Source organism: Gobio gobio (assembly GCF_949357685.1).
Source record: "Gobio gobio genome assembly, contig: scaffold_225, whole genome shotgun sequence".
NCBI classification, from domain to species: domain Eukaryota; kingdom Metazoa; phylum Chordata; class Actinopteri; order Cypriniformes; family Gobionidae; genus Gobio; species Gobio gobio.
The window spans coordinates 20,001-37,500 of record NW_027645755.1 but is presented as its reverse complement, the minus strand read 5'-3'; the positions used below and the strand labels follow the sequence as shown (position 1 = coordinate 37,500).

Below are 17,500 nucleotides of genomic sequence, written 5' to 3'. Positions count from 1 at the left end.
AAGGTGTTTAAAGGTGTGTTTGTGTGTGTTTGGTGCTGTGCCGCGGTTCCGTGTTCCCCCGCGCGTGCCTGTGCGTGTGACCGGGCTCGTGCAGCGGCGGCGGGATGAGCGGCGGACGCGCGCGGGGATGAAGATGATCTGAACGGCCGTGTTTACCGATCCGGCCCGCGCGAGGAGACGCGCCGCTCGCTGTCCCGTGAGTATATACACAGTGGAATAATGGACTAAACTGCAGTATATTTCACGATGTTTGCGCGGGCTCGTGCGGGACTGAGTAAGTTTCCCGCGACGCTCGCGGACGTCAGTAGCTTTTGTTCCCCGAGCGCCGGGAAACACCGAACTAAAGTCAGTCAGATTCTCTCAACGATAATAACCAAACAGGAAACTTCTCAAAACTCGAACTTACGATCACAGTTTAAGCATAAACCCCGTTCAGCTCGGACTGAGTGCTGAAAACTCCAATAAACTGCAGAAAAACGGCATTATTCTGTATTTTAAGGGTATTTATTATTTTCGAGCATTCTATATAATTGAAGAATTAAATGTATTTTAATATTGTAGTATTTTATAGAATGCAGTATTTTAAGAGTTTTCATTATTTTAAGGGTATTCAGTACTTTAGAATAGCTAACGTTATTCAGTATTTTAAAGTGTTCAGTAGTTTAGAGTAACATTATTCACTATTTTAGAGTATTCAGTATTTTAGAGTAACATTATTCAGTATTTTAGAGTATTCAGTATTTTAGAGTAACATTATTCACTATTTTAGAGTATTCAGTATTTTAGAGTAACATTATTCACTATTTTAGAGTATTCAGTATTTTAGAGTAACTTTATTCAGTATTTTAGAGTATTCTATATAATTGAAGAATTAAGTGTATTTTAATATTGTAGTATTTTATAGAATGCAGTATTTTAAGAGTTTTCATTATTTTAAGGGTATTCAGTACTTTAGAGTAGCTAACGTTATTCAGTATTTTACAGTATTCAGTATTTTAGAGTAACATTATTCAGTATTTTAGAGTATTCAGTATTTTAGAGTAACATTATTCACTATTTTAGAGTATTCAGTATTTTAGAGTAACATTATTCAGTATTTTAGAGTATTCAGTATTTTAGAGTAACATTATTCTCTGTTTTAGAGTATTCAGTATATTAGAGTAACATTATTCACTATTTTAGAGTATTCAGTATTTTAGAGTAACATTATTCAGTATTTTAGAGTATTCAGTATTTTAGAGTAACATTATTCACTATTTTAGAGTATTCAGTATTTTAGAGTAATATTATTCAGTATTGTAGAGTATTCAGTATTTTAGAGTAACATTATTCACTATTTTAGAGTAACATTATTCACTATTTTAGAGTATTCAGTATTTTAGAGTATTCAGTATTTTAGAGTATTCAGTATTTTAGAGTATTCAGTATTTTAGAGTATTCAGTATTTTAGAGTAACATTATTCACTATTTTAGAGTATTCAGTATTTTAGAGTATTCAGTATTTTAGAGTAACATTATTCACTATTTTAGAGTAACATTATTCACTATTTTAGAGTATTCAGTATTTTAGAGTAACATTATTCACTATTTTAGAGTATTCAGTATTTTAAAGTAACATTATTCAGTATTTTAGAGTATTCAGTATTTTAGAGTAACATTATTCAGTATTTTAGAGTATTCTATATAATTGAAGAATTAAGTGTATTTTAATATTGTAGTATTTTATAGAATGCAGTATTTTAAGAGTTTTCATTATTTTAAGGGTATTCAGTACTTTAGAATAGCTAACGTTATTCAGTATTTTAGAGTAACATTCAGTATTTTAGAGTATTCAGTATTTTGGAGCGAGTATTCAGTAGTTTAGAGTGAGTATTCAGTAGTTTAGAGTGAGTATTCAGTAGTTTGGAGTATTGAGTAGTTTGGAGTGAGTATTCAGTAGTTTGGAGTGAGTATTCAGTAGTTTGGAGTGAGTATTGAGTAGTTTGGAGTGAGTATTCAGTAGTTTAGAGTGAGTATTCAGTAGTTTGGAGTATTGAGTAGTTTGGAGTGAGTATTCAGTAGTTTGGAGTGAGTATTCAGTAGTTTGGAGTGAGTATTCAGTAGTTTAGAGTGGGTATTCAGTAGTTTAGAGTGAGTATTCAGTAGTTTGGAGTGAGTATTCAGTAGTTTGGAGTGAGTATTCAGTAGTTTGGAGTGAGTATTCAGTAGTTTGGAGTGAGTATACAGTAGTTTAGAGTGAGTATTCAGTATTTTGGAGTGAGTATTCAGTAGTTTGGAGTGAGTATTCAGTAGTTTGGAGTGAGTATTCAGTAGTTTGGAGTGAGTATACAGTAGTTTAGAGTGAGTATTCAGTAGTTTGGAGTGAGTATTCAGTGGTTTGGAGTGAGTATTCAGTAGTTTGGAGTGAGTATTCAGTAGTTTGGAGTGAGTATTCAGTAGTTTGGAGTGAGTATACAGTAGTTTGGAGTGAGTATACAGTAGTTTGGAGTGAGTATTCAGTAGTTTGGAGTGAGTATTCAGTAGTTTGGAGTGAGTATTCAGTAGTTTGGAGTGAGTATACAGTAGTTTAGAGTGAGTATTCAGTAGTTTGGAGTGAGTATTGAGTAGTTTGGAGTGAGTATTCAGTAGTTTGGAGTGAGTATTCAGTAGTTTGGAGTGAGTATTCAGTAGTTTGGAGTGAGTATTCAGTAGTTTGGAGTGAGTATACAGTAGTTTAGAGTGAGTATTCAGTATTTTGGAGTGAGTATTCAGTAGTTTGGAGTGAGTATTCAGTAGTTTGGAGTGAGTATTCAGTAGTTTGGAGTGAGTATACAGTAGTTTAGAGTGAGTATTCAGTAGTTTGGAGTGAGTATTCAGTGGTTTGGAGTGAGTATTCAGTAGTTTGGAGTGAGTATTCAGTAGTTTGGAGTATTCAGTAGTTTGGAGAGAGTATTCAGTAGTTTAGAGTGAGTATTCAGTAGTTTAGAGTGAGTATTCAGTAGTTTAGAGTGAGTATTCAGTAGTTTGGAGTATGTATTCAGTAGTTTGGAGTGAGTATTCAGTAGTTTGGAGTGAGTATTCAGTAGTTTAGAGTGAGTATTCAGTAGTTTAGAGTGAGTATTCAGTAGTTTGAAGTGAGTATTCAGTAGTTTAGAGTGAGTATTCAGTAGTTTCGAGTGAGTATTCAGTAGTTTGGAGTGAGTATTCAGTAGTTTAGAGTGGGTATTCAGTAGTTTAGAGTGAGTATTCAGTAGTTTAGAGTGAGTATTCAGTAGTTTAGAGTGAGTATTCAGTAGTTTGGAGTATGTATTCAGTAGTTTGGAGTGAGTATTCAGTAGTTTGGAGTGAGTATTCAGTAGTTTGGAGTGAGTATTCAGTAGTTTGGAGTATGTATTCAGTAGTTTGGAGTGAGTATTCAGTAGTTTGGAGTGAGTATTCAGTAGTTTGGAGTGAGTATTCAGTAGTTTGGAGTGAGTATTCAGTAGTTTGGAGAGAGTATTCAGTAGTTTAGAGTGAGTATTCAGTAGTTTAGAGTGAGTATTCAGTAGTTTAGAGTGAGTATTCAGTAGTTTGGAGTATGTATTCAGTAGTTTGGAGTGAGTATTCAGTAGTTTGGAGTGAGTATTCAGTAGTTTAGAGTGAGTATTCAGTAGTTTAGAGTGAGTATTCAGTAGTTTGAAGTGAGTATTCAGTAGTTTAGAGTGAGTATTCAGTAGTTTCGAGTGAGTATTCAGTAGTTTGGAGTGAGTATTCAGTAGTTTGGAGTGAGTATTCAGTAGTTTAGAGTGGGTATTCAGTAGTTTGGAGTGAGTATTCAGTGGTTTGGAGTGGGTATTCAGTAGTTTAGAGTGAGTATTCAGTAGTTTAGAGTGGGTATTCAGTAGTTTAGAGTGAGTATTCAGTAGTTTAGAGTGAGTATTCAGTAGTTTAGAGTGAGTATTCAGTAGTTTGGAGTATTCAGTATTTTGGAGTGAGTATTCAGTAGTTTAGAGTGAGTATTCAGTATTTTGGAGTGAGTATTCAGTAGTTTAGAGTGAGTATTCAGTAGTTTAGAGTGAGTATTCAGTAGTTTGGAGTATTCAGTAGTTTGGAGTGAGTATTCAGTAGTTTGGAGTGAGTATTCAGTAGTTTAGAGTGAGTATTCAGTAGTTTAGAGTGAGTATTCAGTAGTTTGGAGTGAGTATTCAGTAGTTTGGAGTGAGTATTCAGTAGTTTAGAGTGAGTATTCAGTAGTTTGAAGTGAGTATTCAGTAGTTTAGAGTGAGTATTCAGTAGTTTCGAGTGAGTATTCAGTAGTTTGGAGTGAGTATTCAGTAGTTTAGAGTGGGTATTCAGTAGTTTAGAGTGAGTATTCAGTAGTTTAGAGTGGGTATTCAGTAGTTTAGAGTGAGTATTCAGTAGTTTGTATTCAGTAGTTTAGAGTGAGTATTCAGTAGTTTGAAGTGAGTATTCAGTAGTTTGGAGTGAGTATTCAGTAGTTTCGAGTGAGTATTCAGTAGTTTAGAGTGGGTATTCAGTGGTTTGGAGTGAGTATTCAGTAGTTTGGAGTGAGTATTCAGTAGTTTAGAGTGGGTATTCAGTAGTTTAGAGTGGGTATTCAGTAGTTTAGAGTGAGTATTCAGTAGTTTGTATTCAGTAGTTTAGAGTGAGTATTCAGTAGTTTGAAGTGAGTATTCAGTAGTTTGGAGTGAGTATTCAGTAGTTTCGAGTGAGTATTCAGTAGTTTGGAGTGAGTATTCAGTAGTTTAGAGTGGGTATTCAGTGGTTTGGAGTGAGTATTCAGTAGTTTGTATTCAGTAGTTTAGAGTGAGTATTCAGTAGTTTAGAGTGGGTATTCAGTAGTTTAGAGTGAGTATTCAGTAGTTTAGAGTGGGTATTCAGTAGTTTAGAGTGAGTATTCAGTAGTTTAGAGTGGGTATTCAGTGGTTTGGAGTGAGTATTCAGTAGTTTGTATTCAGTAGTTTAGAGTGAGTATTCAGTAGTTTGAAGTGAGTATTCAGTAGTTTGGAGTGAGTATTCAGTAGTTTAGAGTGGGTATTCAGTAGTTTAGAGTGAGTATTCAGTAGTTTAGAGTGGGTATTCAGTAGTTTAGAGTGAGTATTCAGTAGTTTGGAGTGAGTATTCAGTAGTTTGGAGTGAGTATACAGTAGTTTGGAGTGAGCATTCAGTAGTTTGGAGTGAGTATACAGTAGTTTGGAGTGAGTATTCAGTAGTTTTGAGTGATTATTCAGTAGTTTGGAGTGAGTATTCAGTAGTTTAGAGTGAGTATTCAGTGGTTTGGAGTGAGTATACAGTAGTTTGGAGTGAGCATTCAGTAGTTTGGAGTGAGTATACAGTAGTTTGGAGTGAGTATTCAGTAGTTTTGAGTCAGTATTCAGTAGTTTGGAGTGAGTATTCAGTAGTTTAGAGTGAGTATTCAGTGGTTTGGAGTGAGTATTCAGTAGTTTAGAGTGAGTATTCAGTAGTTTAGAGTGAGTATTCAGTAGTTTGGAGTGAGTATACAGTAGTTTGGAGTGAGCATTCAGTAGTTTGGAGTGAGTATACAGTAGTTTGGAGTGAGTATTCAGTAGTTTTGAGTGACTATTCAGTAGTTTGGAGTGAGTATTCAGTGGTTTGGAGTGAGTATTCAGTAGTTTAGAGTGAGTATTCAGTAGTTTGGAGTGAGTATTCAGTAGTTTGGAGTGAGTATTCAGTAGTTTAGAGTGAGTATTCAGTAGTTTAGAGTGAGTATTCAGTAGTTTAGAGTGAGTATTCAGTGGTTTAGAGTGAGTATTCAGTAGTTTAGAGTGAGTATTCAGTAGTTTGGAGTGAGTATTCAGTAGTTTAGAGTGAGTATTCAGTATTTTGGAGTGAGTATTCAGTAGTTTAGAGTGAGTATTCAGTATTTTGGAGTGAGTATTCAGTAGTTTAGAGTGAGTATTCAGTAGTTTAGAGTGAGTATTCAGTGGTTTAGAGTGAGTATTCAGTATTTTGGAGTGAGTATTCAGTAGTTTAGAGTGAGTATTCAGTGGTTTAGAGTGAGTATTCAGTAGTTTGGAGTGAGTATTCAGTAGTTTAGAGTGAGTATTCAGTATTTTGGAGTGAGTATTCAGTATTCAGTGAGTATTCAGAGTATTCAGTGGTTTGGAGTGAGTATTCAGTAGTTTAGAGTGAGTATTCAGTAGTTTTGAGTGAGAATTCAGTAGTTTGGAGTGAGTATTCAGTAGTTTAGAGTGAGTATTCAGTGGTTTGGAGTGAGTATTCAGTAGTTTAGAGTGAGTATTCAGTAGTTTGGAGTGAGTATTCAGTAGTTTGGAGTGAGTATTCAGTAGTTTGGAGTGAGTATTCAGTAGTTTGGAGTGAGTATTCAGTAGTTTAGAGTGAGTATTCAGTATTTTGGAGTGAGTATTCAGTAGTTTGGAGTGAGTATTCAGTAGTTTGGAGTGAGTATTCAGTAGTTTGGAGTGAGTATTCAGTAGTTTAGAGTGAGTATTCAGTGGTTTGGAGTGAGTATTCAGTAGTTTAGAGTGAGTATTCAGTGGTTTGGAGTGAGTATTCAGTAGTTTTGAGTGAGAATTCAGTAGTTTAGAGTGAGTATTCAGTAGTTTGGAGTGAGTATTCAGTAGTTTGGAGTGAGTATTCAGTAGTTTAGAGTGAGTATTCAGTGGTTTGGAGTGAGTATTCAGTAGTTTGGAGTGAGTATTCAGTAGTTTAGAGTGAGTATTCAGTGGTTTGGAGTGAGTATTCAGTAGTTTAGAGTGAGTATTCAGTAGTTTAGAGTGAGTATTCAGTAGTTTGGAGTGAGTATTCAGTAGTTTAGAGTGAGTATTCAGTAGTTTAGAGTGAGTATTCAGTAGTTTGGAGTGAGTATTCAGTGGTTTGGAGTGAGTATTCAGTAGTTTAGAGTGAGTATTCAGTAGTTTGTATTCAGTAGTTTAGAGTGAGTATTCAGTAGTTTGAAGTGAGTATTCAGTAGTTTGTATTCAGTAGTTTAGAGTGAGTATTCAGTAGTTTGAAGTGAGTATTCAGTAGTTTGGAGTGAGTATTCAGTAGTTTCGAGTGAGTATTCAGTAGTTTGGAGTGAGTATTCAGTAGTTTAGAGTGGGTATTCAGTGGTTTGGAGTGAGTATTCAGTAGTTTGTATTCAGTAGTTTAGAGTGAGTATTCAGTAGTTTGAAGTGAGTATTCAGTAGTTTGGAGTGAGTATTCAGTAGTTTCGAGTGAGTATTCAGTAGTTTGGAGTGAGTATTCAGTAGTTTAGAGTGGGTATTCAGTGGTTTGGAGTGAGTATTCAGTAGTTTGTATTCAGTAGTTTAGAGTGAGTATTCAGTAGTTTGAAGTGAGTATTCAGTAGTTTGGAGTGAGTATTCAGTAGTTTCGAGTGAGTATTCAGTAGTTTGGAGTGAGTATTCAGTAGTTTAGAGTGGGTATTCAGTAGTTTAGAGTGAGTATTCAGTAGTTTAGAGTGAGTATTCAGTAGTTTGGAGTGAGTATACAGTAGTTTGGAGTGAGTATTCAGTAGTTTTGAGTGACTATTCAGTAGTTTGGAGTGAGTATTCAGTAGTTTAGAGTGGGTATTCAGTAGTTTAGAGTGGGTATTCAGTAGTTTAGAGTGAGTATTCAGTAGTTTGGAGTGAGTATACAGTAGTTTGGAGTGAGTATACAGTAGTTTGGAGTGAGTATTCAGTAGTTTTGAGTGACTATTCAGTAGTTTGGAGTGAGTATTCAGTAGTTTAGAGTGGGTATTCAGTAGTTTAGAGTGGGTATTCAGTAGTTTAGAGTGAGTATTCAGTAGTTTGGAGTGAGTATACAGTAGTTTGGAGTGAGTATTCAGTAGTTTTGAGTGACTATTCAGTAGTTTGGAGTGAGTATTCAGTAGTTTAGAGTGAGTATTCAGTGGTTTGGAGTGAGTATTCAGTAGTTTAGAGTGAGTATTCAGTAGTTTATAGTGAGTATTCAGTAGTTTGGAGTGAGTATTCAGTAGTTTGGAGTGAGTATTCAGTAGTTTAGAGTGAGTATTCAGTAGTTTAGAGTGAGTATTCAGTGGTTTAGAGTGAGTATTCAGTAGTTTAGAGTGAGTATTCAGTAGTTTGGAGTGAGTATTCAGTAGTTTAGAGTGAGTATTCAGTATTTTGGAGTGAGTATTCAGTAGTTTAGAGTGAGTATTCAGTATTTTGGAGTGAGTATTCAGTATTCAGTGAGTATTCAGAGTATTCAGTGGTTTGGAGTGAGTATTCAGTAGTTTAGAGTGAGTATTCAGTAGTTTTGAGTGAGAATTCAGTAGTTTGGAGTGAGTATTCAGTAGTTTAGAGTGAGTATTCAGTGGTTTGGAGTGAGTATTCAGTAGTTTAGAGTGAGTATTCAGTAGTTTGGAGTGAGTATTCAGTAGTTTGGAGTGAGTATTCAGTAGTTTGGAGTGAGTATTCAGTAGTTTGGAGTGAGTATTCAGTAGTTTGGAGTGAGTATTCAGTATTTTGGAGTGAGTATTCAGTAGTTTGGAGTGAGTATTCAGTAGTTTGGAGTGAGTATTCAGTAGTTTGGAGTGAGTATTCAGTAGTTTAGAGTGAGTATTCAGTGGTTTGGAGTGAGTATTCAGTAGTTTAGAGTGAGTATTCAGTGGTTTGGAGTGAGTATTCAGTAGTTTAGAGTGAGTATTCAGTAGTTTTGAGTGAGAATTCAGTAGTTTAGAGTGAGTATTCAGTAGTTTGGAGTGAGTATTCAGTAGTTTGGAGTGAGTATTCAGTAGTTTAGAGTGAGTATTCAGTGGTTTGGAGTGAGTATTCAGTAGTTTGGAGTGAGTATTCAGTAGTTTAGAGTGAGTATTCAGTGGTTTGGAGTGAGTATTCAGTAGTTTAGAGTGAGTATTCAGTAGTTTAGAGTGAGTATTCAGTAGTTTGGAGTGAGTATTCAGTAGTTTGGAGTGAGTATTCAGTGGTTTGGAGTGAGTATTCAGTTGTTTGGAGTGAGTATTCAGTAGTTTAGAGTGAGTATTCAGTAGTTTAGAGTGAGTATTCAGTAGTTTCGAGTGAGTATTCAGTAGCTTGGAGTTAGTATTCAGTAGTTTAGAGTGAGTATTCAGTAGTTTAGAGTGAGTATTCAGTAGTTTAGAGTGAGTATTCAGTAGTTTAGAGTGAGTATTCAGTGGTTTGGAGTGAGTATTCAGTAGTTTGGAGTGAGTATTCAGTAGTTTAGAGTGAGTATTCAATAGTTTGGAGTGAGAGTGAGTATTCAGTAGTTTGGAGTGAGTATTCAGTAGTTTGGAGTGAGTATTCAGTAGTTTGGAGTGAGTATTCAGTAGTTTAGAGTGAGTATTCAGTATTTTGGAGTGAGTATTCAGTAGTTTAGAGTGAGTATTCAGTAGTTTAGAGTGAGTATTCAGTAGTTTGGAGTGAGTATTCAGTATTTTGGAGTGAGTATTCAGTAGTTTCGAGTGAGTATTCAGTAGTTTAGAGTGAGTATTCAGTAGTTTGGAGTGAGTATTCAGTAGTTTAGAGTGAGTATTCAGTAGTTTAGAGTGAGTATTCAGTAGTTTAGAGTGAGTATTCAGTAGTTTAGAGTGAGTATTCAGTATTTTGGAGTGAGTATTCAGTAGTTTCGAGTGAGTATTCAGTAGTTTAGAGTGAGTATTCAGTAGTTTGGAGTGAGTATTCAGTAGTTTAGAGTGAGTATTCAGTAGTTTGGAGTGAGTATTCAGTGGTTTGGAGTGAGTATTCAGTAGTTTAGAGTGAGTATTCAGTAGTTTGTATTCAGTAGTTTAGAGTGAGTATTCAGTAGTTTGAAGTGAGTATTCAGTAGTTTGTATTCAGTAGTTTAGAGTGAGTATTCAGTAGTTTGAAGTGAGTATTCAGTAGTTTGGAGTGAGTATTCAGTAGTTTCGAGTGAGTATTCAGTAGTTTGGAGTGAGTATTCAGTAGTTTAGAGTGGGTATTCAGTGGTTTGGAGTGAGTATTCAGTAGTTTGTATTCAGTAGTTTAGAGTGAGTATTCAGTAGTTTGAAGTGAGTATTCAGTAGTTTGGAGTGAGTATTCAGTAGTTTCGAGTGAGTATTCAGTAGTTTGGAGTGAGTATTCAGTAGTTTAGAGTGGGTATTCAGTGGTTTGGAGTGAGTATTCAGTAGTTTGTATTCAGTAGTTTAGAGTGAGTATTCAGTAGTTTGAAGTGAGTATTCAGTAGTTTGGAGTGAGTATTCAGTAGTTTCGAGTGAGTATTCAGTAGTTTGGAGTGAGTATTCAGTAGTTTAGAGTGGGTATTCAGTAGTTTAGAGTGAGTATTCAGTAGTTTAGAGTGAGTATTCAGTAGTTTGGAGTGAGTATACAGTAGTTTGGAGTGAGTATTCAGTAGTTTTGAGTGACTATTCAGTAGTTTGGAGTGAGTATTCAGTAGTTTAGAGTGGGTATTCAGTAGTTTAGAGTGGGTATTCAGTAGTTTAGAGTGAGTATTCAGTAGTTTGGAGTGAGTATACAGTAGTTTGGAGTGAGTATACAGTAGTTTGGAGTGAGTATTCAGTAGTTTTGAGTGACTATTCAGTAGTTTGGAGTGAGTATTCAGTAGTTTAGAGTGGGTATTCAGTAGTTTAGAGTGGGTATTCAGTAGTTTAGAGTGAGTATTCAGTAGTTTGGAGTGAGTATACAGTAGTTTGGAGTGAGTATTCAGTAGTTTTGAGTGACTATTCAGTAGTTTGGAGTGAGTATTCAGTAGTTTAGAGTGAGTATTCAGTGGTTTGGAGTGAGTATTCAGTAGTTTAGAGTGAGTATTCAGTAGTTTATAGTGAGTATTCAGTAGTTTGGAGTGAGTATTCAGTAGTTTGGAGTGAGTATTCAGTAGTTTAGAGTGAGTATTCAGTAGTTTAGAGTGAGTATTCAGTGGTTTAGAGTGAGTATTCAGTAGTTTAGAGTGAGTATTCAGTAGTTTGGAGTGAGTATTCAGTAGTTTAGAGTGAGTATTCAGTATTTTGGAGTGAGTATTCAGTAGTTTAGAGTGAGTATTCAGTATTTTGGAGTGAGTATTCAGTATTCAGTGAGTATTCAGAGTATTCAGTGGTTTGGAGTGAGTATTCAGTAGTTTAGAGTGAGTATTCAGTAGTTTTGAGTGAGAATTCAGTAGTTTGGAGTGAGTATTCAGTAGTTTAGAGTGAGTATTCAGTGGTTTGGAGTGAGTATTCAGTAGTTTAGAGTGAGTATTCAGTAGTTTGGAGTGAGTATTCAGTAGTTTGGAGTGAGTATTCAGTAGTTTGGAGTGAGTATTCAGTAGTTTGGAGTGAGTATTCAGTATTTTGGAGTGAGTATTCAGTAGTTTGGAGTGAGTATTCAGTAGTTTGGAGTGAGTATTCAGTAGTTTGGAGTGAGTATTCAGTAGTTTAGAGTGAGTATTCAGTGGTTTGGAGTGAGTATTCAGTAGTTTAGAGTGAGTATTCAGTGGTTTGGAGTGAGTATTCAGTAGTTTAGAGTGAGTATTCAGTAGTTTTGAGTGAGAATTCAGTAGTTTAGAGTGAGTATTCAGTAGTTTGGAGTGAGTATTCAGTAGTTTGGAGTGAGTATTCAGTAGTTTAGAGTGAGTATTCAGTGGTTTGGAGTGAGTATTCAGTAGTTTGGAGTGAGTATTCAGTAGTTTAGAGTGAGTATTCAGTGGTTTGGAGTGAGTATTCAGTAGTTTAGAGTGAGTATTCAGTAGTTTAGAGTGAGTATTCAGTAGTTTGGAGTGAGTATTCAGTAGTTTGGAGTGAGTATTCAGTGGTTTGGAGTGAGTATTCAGTTGTTTGGAGTGAGTATTCAGTAGTTTAGAGTGAGTATTCAGTAGTTTAGAGTGAGTATTCAGTAGTTTCGAGTGAGTATTCAGTAGCTTGGAGTTAGTATTCAGTAGTTTAGAGTGAGTATTCAGTAGTTTAGAGTGAGTATTCAGTAGTTTAGAGTGAGTATTCAGTAGTTTAGAGTGAGTATTCAGTGGTTTGGAGTGAGTATTCAGTAGTTTGGAGTGAGTATTCAGTAGTTTAGAGTGAGTATTCAATAGTTTGGAGTGAGAGTGAGTATTCAGTAGTTTGGAGTGAGTATTCAGTAGTTTGGAGTGAGTATTCAGTAGTTTGGAGTGAGTATTCAGTAGTTTAGAGTGAGTATTCAGTATTTTGGAGTGAGTATTCAGTAGTTTAGAGTGAGTATTCAGTAGTTTAGAGTGAGTATTCAGTAGTTTGGAGTGAGTATTCAGTATTTTGGAGTGAGTATTCAGTAGTTTCGAGTGAGTATTCAGTAGTTTAGAGTGAGTATTCAGTAGTTTGGAGTGAGTATTCAGTAGTTTAGAGTGAGTATTCAGTAGTTTAGAGTGAGTATTCAGTAGTTTAGAGTGAGTATTCAGTAGTTTAGAGTGAGTATTCAGTATTTTGGAGTGAGTATTCAGTAGTTTCGAGTGAGTATTCAGTAGTTTAGAGTGAGTATTCAGTAGTTTGGAGTGAGTATTCAGTAGTTTAGAGTGAGTATTCAGTATTTTGGAGTGAGTATACAGTAGTTTCGAGTGAGTATTCAGTAGTTTGGAGTGAGTATTCAGTAGTTTGGAGTGAGTATTCAGTAGTTTAGAGTGAGTATTCAGTAGTTTGGAGTTAGTGTACTCCAAAGCATTAGTGTACTCTGGTGTTGTAGTATCCTCCTCAGTGTTATTAGCAGTAACTTGAGCCCTGAGTGATGAAATCTAACCCGCACAGCTGCAGTCGGATCAGATGAAGCGGCTCTAGAGTTTCTGGACTGTGGTGTGTGTCCAGCGATCAGCTCAAGCCGAGTGAGAGTTCTGACCAGACGAGGGCTCTTCACTTCCCTGGGGTGAGCTGGGCTAGAGTGAGCAGGGCTAGAGTGAGCTGGGCTAGAGTGAGCTGGACTAGAGTGAGCTGGGCTAGAGTGAGCAGGGCTAGAGTGAGCAGGGCTAGAGTGAGCAGGGCTAGAGTGAGCAGGGCTAGAGTGAGCTGGGCTAGAGTGAGCAGAGCTAGAGTGAGCAGAGCTAGAGTGAGCTGGACTAGAGTGAGCTGGACTAGAGTGAGCAGGGCTAGAGTGAGCAGGGCTAGAGTGAGCAGGGCTAGAGTGAGCTGGGCTAGAGTGAGCTGGGCTAGAGTGAGCTGGGCTAGAGTGAGCAGGGCTAGAGTGAGCAGGGCTAGAGTGAGCAGGGCTAGAGTGAGCTGGGCTAGAGTGAGCAGAGCTAGAGTGAGCTGGACTAGAGTGAGCTGGACTAGAGTGAGCAGGGCTAGAGTGAGCAGGGCTAGAGTGAGCAGGGCTAGAGTGAGCTGGGCTAGAGTGAGCTGGGCTAGAGTGAGCAGAGTGATTAGAGCTAGAGTGAGCTGAGTGAGCTGAGCTAGAGTGAGCAGAGCTAGAGTGAGCAGAGCTAGAGTGAGCAGAGCTAGAGTGAGCTGAGTGAGCTGAGCTAGAGTGAGCAGGGCTAGAGTGAGCAGGGCTAGAGTGAGCAGGGCTAGAGTGAGCAGGGCTAGAGTGAGCTGGGCTAGAGTGAGCAGAGCTAGAGTGAGCAGAGCTAGAGTGAGCTGGACTAGAGTGAGCTGGACTAGAGTGAGCAGGGCTAGAGTGAGCAGAGCTAGAGTGAGCAGAGCTAGAGTGAGCTGGACTAGAGTGAGCTGGACTAGAGTGAGCAGGGCTAGAGTGAGCAGAGCTAGAGTGAGCTGAGCTAGAGTGAGCAGAGCTAGAGTGAGCAGGGCTAGAGTGAGCTGGGCTAGAGTGAGCTGGGCTAGAGTGAGCAGAGTGAGCAGAGCTAGAGTGAGCTGAGTGAGCTGAGCTAGAGTGAGCAGAGCTAGAGTGAGCAGGGCTAGAGTGAGCTGGGCTAGAGTGAGCTGGGCTAGAGTGAGCTGGGCTAGAGTGAGCTGGGCTAGAGTGAGCTGGGCTAGAGTGAGCTGGGCTAGAGTGAGCTGGGCTAGAGTGAGCTGGACTAGAGTGAGCTGGGCTAGAGTGAGCAGGGCTAGAGTGAGCTGAGTGAGCTGGGCTAGAGTGAGCAGAGCTAGAGTGAGCTGGGCTAGAGTGAGCTGGGCTAGAGTGAGCTGGGCTAGAGTGAGCTGGGCTAGAGTGAGCTGGACTAGAGTGAGCTGGGCTAGAGTGAGCAGGGCTAGAGTGAGCTGAGTGAGCTGGGCTAGAGTGAGCAGAGCTAGAGTGAGCTGGGCTAGAGTGAGCTGGACTAGAGTGAGCTGGGCTAGAGTGAGCTGGACTAGAGTGAGCTGAGTGAGCTGGGTTAGAGTGACTGCGCAGGTACCAGAGGAATCTTCTCGTTGTGACACGCAACACTATCTGTGCCTGGGGAAGCCAGTTTTTCCTCCCGTCGCTCTGAGTGTGTGTGTGTGTGTGTGTGTGTGTGTGTGTGTGTGTGTGTGTGTGTGTGTGTGTGTGTGTGTGTGTGTGTGTGTGTGTGTTTGTTTCTCACCCCCTGACGGCATTTTCAGCTGAACTGGCAGTGTGTGTGTGCTTCACGGTAAACGACTAAACGTGCCTCTGTTCCGACTAAACCAGCCGGCCGAGGGTTTATAGTGTCCCGCCTCACTGTGTGTGTGTGTGTGTGTGTGTGTGTGTGTGTGTGTGTGTGTGTGTGTGTGTGTGTTTACGGAGCGGCTCATGCTTGTGGTGAAGCAGTGGGTGGATCTGGACGTCATGTTCTCATTGTTCAACATCTTCAGAAGGAGAATGAGAACAGGTTTAACTGTTCCTCCACATAAAGGAGGCAGATTCTGAGCTGTACATGTTTAAATCTCCTCGCTTGTGCTGGTGTGTGTGTGTGTGTGTGTGTGTGTGTGTGTGTGTGTGTGTGTGTGTGTGTGTGTGCTTCAGACGTGATGTCTTGAGTTTGATCAGCTGACAGGCCTCTGGACTTCAGGACTTGTGCGATTGCACGTCTGTTGTGTTTCCAGAACTAGGTCACGCTATACACACGCGGCGCAACCGCACTGGAACTTCCCATAATGAAGCACAAGACGTCTTTATGATTCGCCGTTATTGCCAGTTCCATATTTTCACAGCATGTTGACATCAGATCCTGAGAGGGAAGAGCTTCATGAGATCATGAATCACCGGAGATTGGCCAAGAGATCTGTCAGCTTTATTCTACACACACATATCAGTTTTAATAAAGAGCTCCAGAGATTTGCAGCTCTCAAATATTCAAGATGATCAGCAAATTCATGTCTTTTACTTCATATGATGAGATGTGCGTGAGATAGGAGTGACAGGGTTTCCGCAGGGTCTTAAAAAGTCTAGAATTTCAAAATCAAAATTTTAGGCCTTAAAAAGTCTTAAATTTGCTGAAGTATTGAGTTCTAGGTCTTAAATCATTTTAAACAGGTCTTAATTTTCCTCCGTCATGTAACACTGCTAATGCTCACTGAAATGCTCCCGCAGCTTTAGAATGTTTTTTTTGTTTTGTTTTTTAATTCTGGGTGTTGTAGTTCTTTCTTCCGCTTGTCCAAATATAATTTGCTGTATAACGACTACAAATGAGACTAACATGCATCTTATATTGCAGCCAATCAGCTTTCGTGTTATTGGCGCGAGTCTCTTTCGGATTGTACCGCAGACACATCAAACTGATGTTATTCTTCAGATAATAGTCGTCCAGTTTTCGCATCTCCGCGATTACTAAATACAATGAAAAATCAACTATGCATTTTTTGAGATCCTGCATAATTCGTAATTTCACCGCAAAATAATGGCAAGATTCCAAAATGAACAAGATTTATGCATTTTGTTTATTCTATTGTCATGTGTGACTATTGTGAATCTAACATAATACATAATACAGTAAATTTGGTATCCTAATTATGAACATTTCTGGAAATTACCACCACAAATTCAGTCATTTTGATCTCAAAAATCACCCCAAAAATATCCTGGTGGGATTGAGCTATGGGGAAGTGCAAGTTTATCGATACAAGTTTATCGATTTGTTCAATTTGAATAAATAAATTTACTTTGCAAGTAATTTTGTAACTGCATTTCCTTTATAGGTCTTAAATTTCATTCACAATGGTCTTAAAAAGTCTTAAATTTGACCTGCAGAAACCCTGGAGTGAAAAACAGGCTAAAATACAGTCGACATGTGACGTCTGCTGTAAGCGATAAGAGCATTGTGAACATTCTGCTAAGCGTCTAAGGGCGAGAAAGTCAGTCATTTTTGGGTCAACCGAGCATTTAAAAGCCATAATTTGCTCATATTTGTATCTCAGCAGCAGCAGGTGCGTCTCTCAGGTGCGTCTCTCAGGTGCGTCTCTCAGGTGCGTCTCTCAGGTGCGTCTCTCAGGTGCGTCTCTCAGGTGCGTCTCTCAGGTGCGTCTCTCAGGTGCGTCTCTCAGGTGCGTCTCTCAGGTGCGTCTCTCAGGTGCGTCTCTCAGGTGCGTCTCTCAGGTGCGTCTCTCAGGTGCGTCTCTCAGGTGCGTCTCTCAGGTGCGTCTCTCAGGTGCGTCTCTCAGGTGCGTCTCTCAGGTGCGTCTCTCAGGTGCGTCTCTCAGGTGCGTCTCTCAGGTGCGTCTCTCAGGTGCGTCTCTCAGGTGCGTCTCTCAGGTGCGTCTCTCAGGTGCGTCTCTCAGGTGCGTCTCTCAGGTGCGTCTCTCAGGTGCGTCTCTCAGGTGCGTCTCTCAGGTGCGTCTCTCAGGTGCGTCTCTCAGGTGCGTCTCTCAGGTGCGTCTCTCAGGTGCGTCTCTCAGGTGCGTCTCTCAGGTGCGTCTCTCAGGTGCGTCTCTCAGGTGCGTCTCTCAGGTGCGTCTCTCAGGTGCGTCTCTCAGGTGCGTCTCTCAGGTGCGTCTCTCAGGTGCGTCTCTCAGGTGCGTCTCTCAGGTGCGTCTCTCAGGTGCGTCTCTCAGGTGCGTCTCTCAGGTGCGTCTCTCAGGTGCATCTCTCAGGTGCGTCTCTCAGGTGCGTCTCTCAGGTGCGTCTCTCAGGTGCGTCTCTCAGGTGCATCTGTGCCAATGGCCAACAATACATCATGTGCATCAAAATTATCCAGTTTTCTTTTATGCCAAACATCAAGATCATGTTCGAAGATATTTTGTAAATTTTCATATCATAAATGTATTATTAGTGGTGATATGCATTGCTAAGGACTTCATTTGGACAACTTTAACCCTCTGGTGCTCTTCAAAATGAAACTTCCTCCACTCCAGTGAAACCAGTGCAATTTATTTTTCTTCAATAATATTTTTTCCTTTTAATTTTGTATTTTGAGATGGTTTGATGGTATTTTTTAATATTTATGCAATAATTATGGTCTATTTTTGCCATTGAAAATTATACAAAACATTTTGTTTGTAATTATTTTTAATTTTTTTTCTTATTGCAGTATTTCAGGTGAAAATAGAGCCTAGGCCTTTGAGGGCAGATTATTGCCTCTTCTGGAGTTATTCCAGAGCTCCTGCACTCGTGTGTGTGGCCACTAGAGTCTCTCAGGAGAGGCTGGAGGATTCACTAGTGCTCTTTTCAACACATTCAATCATTTTTTTTGTTGTTGATGGATTTGAATTTATATTTAAAAAATCTCAAATAATTTTTATTATAAAGTTTTAGATTTTTTTGTTTGTTAGAAATAT

General features: G+C 38.9%; 1 protein-coding gene across 1 annotated transcript in view; it reads left to right on the top strand.

The window, feature by feature from the left end:
- Positions 1-17,500, top strand: part of fam53b (family with sequence similarity 53 member B) — a 30,706-nt gene that overhangs the window by 103 nt on the left and 13,103 nt on the right. Inside the window, exon 1 of the mRNA XM_079846358.1 lies at positions 1-196. This exon is cut by the window's left edge and continues 103 nt beyond it. The gene's annotated coding sequence lies outside the window, so the exon portion shown is untranslated. The remainder of the gene's footprint in view (positions 197-17,500) is intronic.